General features: G+C 43.7%; 1 protein-coding gene and 1 long non-coding RNA gene across 18 annotated transcripts in view; one reads left to right on the top strand and one right to left on the bottom strand.

Annotated features, from left to right (window-relative positions):
* Nucleotides 1-26: 26 nt before the first annotated feature.
* Nucleotides 27-6,295, bottom strand: LOC310882861. Its single transcript, XR_014573203.1, has 3 exons — nucleotides 5,763-6,295; nucleotides 5,408-5,529; nucleotides 27-3,281 (listed from the first exon to the last, which is right to left on the bottom strand). It is a non-coding gene; the product is annotated as an uncharacterized lncRNA (long non-coding RNA).
* Nucleotides 6,296-6,431: 136 nt separating this feature from the next.
* Nucleotides 6,432-10,826, top strand: part of STAU1 (staufen double-stranded RNA binding protein 1) — a 30,615-nt gene continuing 26,220 nt past the window's right edge. For 6 of the 17 annotated variants that reach the window (XM_083802204.1, XM_083802200.1, XM_083802203.1 and 3 more), the window contains exon 1: nucleotides 6,454-6,600. The gene's annotated coding sequence lies outside the window, so the exon portion shown is untranslated. Of the gene's footprint in view, nucleotides 6,601-6,686; nucleotides 6,939-10,826 lie in introns of those variants that run through there. The other 11 variants (XM_083802201.1, XM_083802198.1, XM_083802210.1 and 8 more) reach the window with 4 other exon arrangements.

Raw genomic sequence — 10,826 nt, 5'->3', positions numbered from 1 at the left:
TTCTTTACCTTAAGTAATAGCTTAAATACGTTGTAGGATCATGCAGAGCAAATCTAAAACTTTGGCAGAAGATCCAAAGCTGCTATTACTCTTCTGATATTCATCAACAGGTGCAGCCATTCTCTTCGGACAAGACATGTCCGAGTCATGCAGTAAAAGCATGTACTGGTACCCTCTTAGAGTAGACATCAGTTTCCCAAGTGGATTTTTAGTGATGTATTATTACAAGTGAAGCAGTGACTTTTTTTCTTCTGTTTAACTAGGATGTTCTCCCTGTCTTAATGAATATGCTGATTAGGTGTGGTAGCCTTGAATTCTAAGTGCATCAGTTTACGTTACAGTTATGGTTGCGTAAAAGAGACTGGATAAGTGCCTGAGCCTTACTGAGTTCTCAGATGGCCTGGACACCGAACTGCTAAACTGTAGGCTGTTAGAGCACGAGTACTGCAGGGATATAGATAAATTTAGTTGTAGAGACTGAAAAACTCTGAGTAAGAGCAATGTGTCAGACTTACATGATACTAAGCAATGTTATACATGGCAGATGTTGGTTTTGTTTTGTTTTAAGTTACTTGACCACAGAGATTCTGCAGATTACTTGAATCAGTTTTGGGGTTTTACAGTTACAATGCTTGTTGAAGCTGAGCATTGCATCAAGAAAGTTACTGATTTTACTGAAGGTAAAACACAAGGCAGAATCAGCTGTCTTTTTTTTCAGTTCTTCTTTAAGAACTTTATCTGTGGCTGCCATGCATAAATGCATGCTGGCTGTATCTTTTAATGTGTGAAGAAATGAGTTACTTGTCAGACAATGGAAACTGCTTAAGTGCCTAAAAATGTATTAAATAAGTCAGCATCAACATGTTTTCTTGACTCTGGTGCAGTGTCAGACCCTCTTTGTTCATAGGTGTAAAGTGAAAGCAGTTCTCAAGAGTGAAATAATACGGTGGTGATCGTGAAAAGCGTTTGCCTTAATGCTGGTAAGACTGTGAGTGTTGCAAGTTTGCAGAAGCACCTTGTAGAGTAGATTTCACTAGACAGGCTGAAACCACAGGGGAGATGTGTGTGATGTCTGCAAGGAACTGAATGCCTACCTCGAATGTCAATGTTAACTGAGCTGTGGTCATTCATAACCTGCAAGCCAAAACGCTACTCAGATAACTGCCTGCTCTACAACTTTGTCTTTTTCTTGGATAAGAGGGAGGACAGTTATTTTTTTGATGTCAACATCAGAGGATCAAAATTAAATCGGTAATGGTGTTCATGTAACAGTAATTTGACATGCTACCTTTGCATCTAGTCAAGTAGACAGCCGACGTATGTGTGCTAGATAACCTTGTGTTAGAATGGGGCTCAATGCAATGCAGTACTAAGGGGCTCATTGTATTAGATCGTCGTAGTTCTGTAGTCCTAAGCAAGATTTCTTTAGGGGACAGATTGCTGAGGTATGTGAAGTGAGTGAACAGATGTTTCTTACCGGTACAGACTGTAGATGGACCTGGACAAGATTTACTGCACCAAGCCAAAACCTTTTTGAGAGGCAGCCAAGGAAATGGGCTCTTTTGAGTAGAAGTTTATCAGTGAATCTTACATTCACTATCTTGCACTTCTTGCAAGGCGTGACTCTTTGTTGTTGGACAGATATTGCGTGTGAATAAGTGCCTAAGTTACTTCAGATCAACAACTATTAGTGGCATAACTGTCCTTCAGTTCACTCACAGTTTATTATCTTAGACTTTGTAGACACGGCTGTGGCCATGGCACTGTTAGTGATGTTATTTAGTCCTGATGTATTTGGCAGATTCCATAAGGCATGTGAGTGTTTGTATAGAGCACTTACCCTTTCAGGGAAATGAAAATTTCAAGTGTAGTGCCGGCAAGAAAATGCATTTGTGCTTCAGAGTACAGGCGAATGTTATTGGCAGTGCCCTCATCTTTATTCAGGTGGAGACCTTATTGCTGCTTCTGACACCTCCAATCCTCAATCTTCAGGAGACGGTTATGTTCCTGAATTTATCTAACCAGATTTATCTGCTAATTTTAATGAAAACCGATGCAAGCAATGTGGTAACAGTTTCCACGAGATGGCTGAACTTCTTTAAGCCACCCTTCAGTGTATTCTTTGTTACACAGTTGGACCAGTTCTTCCTTTAGAAAGCTCAGACTGGAAACACCTGCTGTCACCTCGATCTTGCAAGGACCTGTGAGCATCTAATTCAGTTTCAGACAATTAACTCCTGCACATCACCTGAGATCCTCTTCTGAAAGTAAACAGACACTTCTCCCTTGCAATTGATAACGGTAGAAGTTTATTCATATTCAAAGGAAAAGGGATTACTTGCTCCTTTTTGAACATGAAATGTGTAAAGGGACATCTGTTTCAGGACCTTTTGGAACCACAGAATTCTCACCTACTGTCCTTATTTTGATCCTACTGACCTGTGGTGATCTATCTCTAAATAATATTCTGAGTCTTCTATAATGGGAAAAAAAAAAGTTATTCTTGGTTTAAACAACAAACAACCTTCAAGACCAACACATGTTGTTTTCATGGGTCATGAATGGACCATGATGTTACCAGCATTCCTGCAATGGTGGCAGCATGTACTAAAGCAAAGTCCTATTTCTTTGTCTCTTCATATAAACGTGTGCTAATATAGGAGTCATCCTTTCAGCAAGCCAGACATTTTATTCTAAAAATTAAGTGACGAGGCCAGAGCATATTCTTTCAGTTATTTTGACTTATGCTTTCAGAAAACTTGGTTTTCTTTAGGCTCTCAGTAGCTTGTTTGAAGGTGCCTTCCATCAAGCTGTACTTCTTTGACTGTTAAATGTACTTCTGTACTCATTCCATGAGCTTTCATCAAGAACAGCTTTCCTGTAATATTGTCAAGAAGGACGGGCCAGACTAAAGCTGTCAGAGCATGTCTTTATACTGTCTTTCACGAGGACAAAATAACCACAAGGCATTGTGTGAGATTCCAGCTCAGCTGTTCACAGCAATCTATTTGTTTACAGTTCTTCCCCCTTCCCTGAAGTTCGCTCCTTCTTGTAAAAGAAGAGTGGTCTGTATCTGTCCTGAGACTGCATGCTTCATGCTGTCAAAAGTGCTGCTAAAATGCTGGTGAATCAATTTGAAAACATTTTGAAAAAACTTTAGAAGAATAAAGGTGCGTTTCCTGCAGTGCGGCATATATATATATATATATGTATATACCTGCACTAGCTTGGATAATAAAAACAGTCTGTAGCAGTATGGAGGTCCAGGCATCCAGCTGTATCTGTTGGAGTAAATTGTTTCACCTGACAAACCATGCTGCCTCTGCCAGGCAGCACACACTACTAGTGGAGTGCTGGTGTGGGTGCAGCTATACACCATGCTCCAAAACAGCATGTCAGTTTTCTTGTCCCAAAGCTCCCCATGTCAAACCTTGATTGTTGTCTTAAAACACCTTAATCTTTCCTTCATAGAAATAACTGTGTTTTTTTTTAATAACTGTTAAGTGCTTTGTTGATTCTATCAGCCAAAAAGTAGGTGAGAGGGAAAAAAAAACTTGAAAAGCAGAATAGATACTTTATTTTCCCTTGGCTTTCTACCCTTACTTATTTAAATGAAGCAATTATTGCCTTTCACATAATTTAGGAGAGATCTGAGGTATTCCTAGGGAATACTGGCTATAATAGTAGGTACCAGCTAGTACGTAAAAAGCTTCGTGACTTCTGTTGACAGCTAGTTGCAACGTGACTACAGGCCTAAACATTTTCTCTCAGAATAATCTAATTCATGCAAGGTCAAAGCTTATGCTGGACTTAATGTATTGTATTCAAGATGAAAATAGAAGTAAATACTTTATTGTTGTGAAGAAATGAATCTTAAAGGAATAGAAAGTGAAAAAAATATTTTGTTACAAATGAGTCAGAAAAGCAGAATGAAAGGGGTTTTAGCACAGCTAGTTCATATATTTAGCTTCCTTGTAAAAAGTTTTCCTTTCCAAAAGCTGTGAAGAGAAATTCACACTCTGGTTTTGTGTCTGATGTAAGAGATATTTCAAAGTAAGTAACAAAATATATTAATAATAAATATCAGATTTCTAGGTGAACATCTGAAAATAAGTAATTACAGTACTGCTTTCATACAAGAAAATGAAAGGCTCAAATATTTTACAAATTGTTAGCTAGAAATAGGTCTCTGTCCTTGTTCTGTTTAAACTGTTGCATAAATAAGAACAGAAAAGTCTTTTGTAACATTTTTCAACAAGTAATAATCGTGCACATAATAGAGGAGTACATATCCTTCAAATGAGAGGACAAAAACAGTGGATATTTGAGGTATTGCACCAAGGGTTTCTCAGACTTTTGAATTACATACGTATTTGATTAAAATTATATTCAAGTTTGTAATTTGGCTGCAGATGCTTTTTGTCCCAATCATAGCAATTTTACACTTATCCAGACATTCACAATTTTCTGAGGGACTGGGGAAGGGGCAATGGAGGGGGGGTTGAGAGAACATAAACCAGAATTTTTAATGAAATTCAGTATGGAAAAAAAGTTAGCTTTGTATTTCCCTATCTCCACCTAACTTTCTACAAAAATAACTGTACAAATGTTTCTGTTACAGACAACATTGAGCCTTTGCAGTAACAATTGCACAACAGTTGAAATTTCATTTCCTCCTGAAATGTAACTGTTGCTGGCTTGGGATAATTAAAGGATCTAACAGCACGTATCATTATGCAACAGACCACAAGAGCATATGAATAGGTGTTTAAATGTGATATGGGATATATATCTATATACTTACATACTGGAGAATGTCTTTTAAATGCTATATTGTCAATTGATTTTATGTGTATGATGTATTTTCTTCATGGTATCTTTGGTATCCATACCAGTGTTAAATACAGAAATGGATATGGAGCTTTAGATATATTGGTTTTTATTTCTTGTTTGGTTTTGCTGCAGTGTTGTAGTTGTGATTCTACCCTCTAAATATGAAGACTTTGCATTTACTGTAGAATTTAAGTTACATGTATTTGGTTAGTAAATGTGGGCTGGATGCCACTTCTTTTTTCTTTTTTTTTTTTCGCTGAACAATGGCAGAAATTACTGACTTGCGATTTAATGATGCCATGGGGTTTAAAGTGCAACCTTGTAATTTAAAATGTATTTTTACCTATTAAGAAAGATAAAATATTTCTAAATCAAAAAGTTCTCGTAGTATCTTTTAATAACAGAAGGGATTGATCTGTTCTAGCACAAGTGGGGACTATTTAATATTGTAGTGTGGTTTTTCTTGCTGTTTGGCTAGTGCTGATTTGTTACAAAAAGCAGTTGTGCTGCTTTAAGAACTCATAAAGACAAGGAAAGCATTGTTAAAATAGTTAAACATAATGATAGCACTTACTTAAATCCTGCAGAGCACTTTGCTCTAGTGACTCAGGAAGGGAAACATCTGCCACCTTAGAAGCGAAGCGGTCAGCTGCGTGCTGCTGCTTGTGTGGTTTTCACTCTGAAGGGCGAGGCTATCTGGATTAAAAAAAACAATAGCTGAAGGCTCGATTTGTATGACAAATCTGAAATTACAGACTTCAGCAGTAGCACCTTGGAACTTTTGCTTTCCTAATGCAAAACAAGTGCATTCGTATCTGGTTTTTGACTTCACTTGATGTACGTGGTTCTGCTCCAGGTGATGTCAGGAGTCCGGCAGCAGCACTCCCCAGCTACCCGGGGCCGAGGTGCAGGTGGCGGCCGTTACTCACCGACACCGGGCTGGGGCTTGCGGCTGAGCCGTGCGCGGTCAGCGAGCAGCGGGGCCGGTTGGGCTGGGCACAACCACCACGGGTGGCGTTACCCGCGCACCTCAGGACGAACACAGTCGGATTTGGACGGAGAGACGGAACGTGAGCGTGTCCCGGGCTGCAGCGCCCAGCAGGGGCGGTTTGGTGCAGCCGGTGCCTTTTGCCGGGCGGCGCCGGCTCCGTACCCCTCAGCTTTTCCCCCCTCCTGTCACGGGTTTACTCGCGCCTCTTCCCGGGCTCAGCACGGTTTCACCCCCTCACACCCGCCTGTGCTTTGAAACGGGAGCTCTTTAAGCACGCTGGGGCTCTCCCCGCGCCCCGTACCGGCGGGTAGCCCTGCGGGTAGCCCAGCAGGTAACGGGTAACGGGCCCGGCCCCGCTCCCTCCCCGCCGCCGCCATGTTGCCCGGCCGCCGAGGCCCGTGAGGGGCGCGGAGCACGCCGGGAGTTGTAGTCCCGCCCCGCCCCCTCCCTCCCCAAAGCCGCCCGCGGCTCCGCCGCGAGGCACGCCGGGCCTCGTAGTCCCCGAGCCGAACGGCGTTGCCCGCAGCCTATTGGCGGGACCCTCGCGGGGGGGCGTCTCCGGACGGGGGCTCGCCTTCCCCCGATTGGCTGCGCCCCCCTCCGTCCCGCGGGCGGCCGTGCCGTCACTTCCTCCCCGGCCGGAGCTGGCCCCGCTCATTCTCTTTAGTGTTTGCCCTGTGCCCGCCGCCTCCCGCCGCGCCCCCCGCCGCCGGCCCATGGACTGAGCCGCCCGCAGCCCGCGCCCCTCGGCCGGGAGCCGCAGCCCAGGCCGCCAGGTGAGCGCCGCCACCGCCCCCGGCAGCCCCGCGGGGGGCTCGGCCCGGCCTCGGCGCGGGGCTCGGCTCGGTGCCTGCGCCGGGGGGCCGGGGCCGGGGGCTGGGAGCCGCCTGCTGCCGGGGCCGGGGGGTGCCGAGGGGCCTGCGGGCGGCGTGCGGAGCGGGAAGGGCCGGGGGTGTGCGTGCGAGTGTGTGCGCGCGTGTGGCGCTAATAGAAGCCGAGCGCAAGCCCCCTGCCTGCCCTGGGACGCTGTAAAAGCCTCACCTCCCGCGCTCAGCCGTACCGCCGAGCGCCCCTGCCCGCACCGCCGGAGCGTTGTGGTTTGGCTCCTTGCTCGGTAAGCGCCCGGGGTCTTCCGGACACCTCCCGGGGCCGCGGCTGTCGCCTGGGAAAGGGGGCTCGGACGTGCCCGTGCATCCTCTGAGGCACGCGGCAGTGTGTGCGTTTAGCTCACCACCGAGGCGTTACGTGTCGTTAGGTAACTGGAGGTCTGTCACATCCTGATGGAAGTTTTCAGAGTAGGTGGCCGAGCTCTTTTACTCCGTGTTCCGTTCTCTGGTGTTAGATCAGAATTTCATTCCAAAGCTTCGTAAAGGACACATGCGAGCTACAATTCTTCATTATTGCTTTCAGCAGCCATTCTTTCTTTCCTTGACAATTTCACAATATTTATCGTTAATCACATTTCCACCATCGGTACAAGTCAAAGCATTGGGCATATTGGGGCAAAACTGAAGTATTCATAGGTTGAAGCTGATCTGGGTAATGTAACTGTAATTGTGTGGAGTCAGAGCAGAACTGAAAGCTGCTCTTTGTGTTCCAGAGCTCACTGAAAAACAGCAACTTTATTCTGAGGGCATATGAACTTTCAGAAAAATGTTTTTTAATTGCGTTGTCTGGAATCCTTGCCAGGGGGTTGATTGTTTTATTAAAGTTCCTGAAGATGCAGCAGGAACAATGGAGGAGATCTGTGCATTGATTACCGTGTTAACTGTAATTAGTGGCTGTGGTTTTTTGACCTGTTCGACTTCAGGAGAAAATATATATATATAATTAAATTCTGTGAGATATCTTTTGACAGTAGAAGTGAAATATCTTTTGGCTAGAAGTGAGTGTCTAAGCATTTATTCGTGATTGCCGTTCTACTTTCTGCTTTATTCTTTCGAGTTATGTTTGGACTGACTGGGTTATGTGTACATCTGCTAGTTCCCTCTTTTCCTTTGAATTTTACTTTCAAATTGTAGCTTTTTGTCACCTCTTCTCTAATTAATAATCCGTGTCTTAGCTCCTGAGCTGTTTTGCTTAATATTTAGTGTTTTCTGTCCTTGAAGATTTTTCTTGTCTGTGCTCAGAAAGAACATCATCCTTTTCTTCAGTGAGTGCTGTCTTTGAGGTGTACCATATCCTGCCCAAACGCTATAGAAAAAGATTTGTCTAAGAAGCAGCATTGTTCAGCTAGTGATTTATATTTTGTGTAAATAGCCTCAAGTCTGTAAAATATGTAGGTTTCTTTTATCTTGATTGGCAGCGCATATTTATTTGAATTTCTCAGTTGTAAATAGTTAGGTATTGTTCTTAATACTGTTGCAGAAGTCAAATGCTTTAACATTTTTGCTACATATTACAAAGATACTGGTGATGTGGGGTTTTCAAATCTATGTTAGGAAATGAGCCATCTCAACAAACCTGCTAGAACTTGTAGCAATTTATTCTTCATGCTCCAGAATGAGTGTGCAACAAAAGAAAGAGGCTCAGCCACAGTATTGGAGCTACTTTAAGTTCTTTTAAGAAAAGGGAGGGAGCCTTTCTAACCCCTGTTTTGTCTAGGTAATAAATGCACAGCTATCCCCCTCAGCCTGCGAAGAGCAGGTGAAGGTTTAGGTGTGCTGGCCAGTAGTCGGTCTATCTTGGTGATGTGGCCGTAACTTCGGATTTCTCATGGGCGGATCAGGCTCATCTGTCACGCCTGCTCTACAGGGACAGCTCCTGAGCAGCAGCTGAGCGCTGCTGCGCTGCCTTGCTTTTACCCAATGAGGGTTGGCTGACGTTGGGTGGCAATAGAGATCCGGGCGTGTAAAATGCAGGTGGCAAGGGGCTAGGTAGTAAGTCTTGTGCTGTTCCACAGTTCGCTTACTTGGTTCAGTTGTGCCTAGGCCCCACCTCAGACCCTTGCATCCTGTTGCAGGGATAGGACTTGACTTTTTGGTTCCCCATCTGTGAAATGGGTAAACGAACGTTCCTGCTTTGTGAACGGTTTGGTATTGATGAGGAAAACCTAAACATCCTTGCTATGCAACTGCAGGGGCAGCAACTGTAAAGATGCAATACATTATTAAACATCTAGTTTCAGAAAAAAAAATGTTTAGTTTAAAACCTCATTTCTGGTAGGTAAAACTTCCTTGAATGTTGTCTATGACATGATTTGTAGTCGGTGATCTCAAGAAGTGCTTGAGAAGAAGAAATTGCAAATCTGAGTCTTGACGATTTTATGAGGTATCTGTTCTGTTTCTCATCCTACTCTGTTCCCATTCCACAAAAAGCCCTCCCTCTCTGGTGCCAGTAGTTCATGAACAAATGCAAAGAATGTTTTAATGGGAGGCACGTGCAAGTTTGTAATAGGTAGCATAATGAGAACATAGTCACTTCTGGTCCTCCAAATGTGCACATCTGAGAGATCAGGACATGTTTCCATATTCTGGTTCTGACCATCAATAAAACAAATTTCTTTGAGAATCTGGTCTCTGTTGTGTTTTCAGCTGGCCTGTCAGCAATCAGAGAGAGTCCGTGGCAGAACCGGCATGAGATCTCCCCCATTCTGCCAAACCTGCTGTTTAACTGTGGGGCAGATGCCCTTCAGTGATGGGAGAAGGAAGCGTTCTGTTGCAGTCAGGTAGACAGAGGCATATGCGTAGCCCTGGGAATCCAGGGCTGGAAGGGACTTCCAGAAGCGTGGTAGTCCATCCCTCTGCGGTGGCAGTTATGCCAACCTCATTCTAACTGAACGTTTATCAATCACAGCGTACCAACAGCTAAGCCACCTCTGTCACCCAACGTGGTGCAGTGCATTGCAATCATTACCATCAGAAGGCTTTTTCTCAATGCACTTTCTCGATGCACGTCTCGTTCAGTCCCTGTAAGCATGGAGAACAGGTTATCTTTTCCACCCAAAACCCTTTTATGTACTTGAGGACTGATGGTTGTCGGGCCCCATTCAGCCATCTCCTCTTCAGCATATAGAAGCCCAAACCTTTAAGGTTTCTTTTACAGGGTGTATGTTTTCTAAAAAAAAAAAAAAAAATACTTTCCCACTTTTCTTGCCTTTTTTTTTTTTTAATTTCGCTAACTGGGTCCACAACGGGCTCGAAGCCTGCCACCAGTACAGTACAGCTGCAGTGCTCTGGCTGAGGTCTCCCTAACACTGAGCACAGAGAACTCCTCTTACTATTTTTCAGTTTCTGGATCTCAGGATGATGACTTTTTTCTAAAACAGCCTGTCAGCTTTGGCTTGTTTTAGGTAATGCACTGTTATGTTGGTTGTGACTCCTTTCTCAGTTTGCTGGTGTCACTTGGTGGTTTTTCTGTCCTGTGTCTGATCAGCAGGCAGTGCCTGCCTAGAACTTTGTGTTCGTTCCTGCTGAGGTTGTGTGATTCATTTTGAGCCTGGTTTGACCACCAGGGATGGCAGGAGAAAGTTTAGTTGTCTATATACAACTTGGTTTTGATCCTGCCTGGAATGTTATTCATTTCGTTGTTTTCCAGATGCTTTAATAAATGAAACCTCCAGAAACACTTCTAGAAGAGAAGTCAAACTAATAGGACTGTAATCCTTTTGTCTCCCACCTTCAGTTTCCAGTTAAAAAATAGGCATGGGGTTTGCCTTTTTCAGGCTTCTGTGTCCTCCCGCGTTCTCAGGGACTGCTGATAACTGGTTACAGTTCTAAGATTCACTGTAAGACTTTGAAACGACTGAAGTAAATTCAAGACCATGTTTATTTAACTCCTCTTCTAACCTTAACCAAGGTTGAGATCTTACCCGTTTTGTTGCTGGTAGCAATGTTGTTAGCCATCTGCATGCAGTTGGCTTCAGTCATGGAAAAGGAAGATTAAATGCTTTGTGCTATATTTGTAAGCAAAATAAAATACATTGATTTCTATTTAGAACAGTCCGTGCAAGTGACAGGTTTCATATTTAGTACTGAAATGTTTTTATTCTAAAATGTTTTTA

Source organism: Anser anser (genome assembly GCF_964211835.1).
Source record: "Anser anser genome assembly, chromosome: 16".
Taxonomy (NCBI): Eukaryota; Metazoa; Chordata; class Aves; order Anseriformes; family Anatidae; genus Anser; species Anser anser.
The sequence above is the reverse complement of the archived record's forward strand: the minus strand, read 5'-3'. Positions and strand labels throughout refer to the sequence as shown.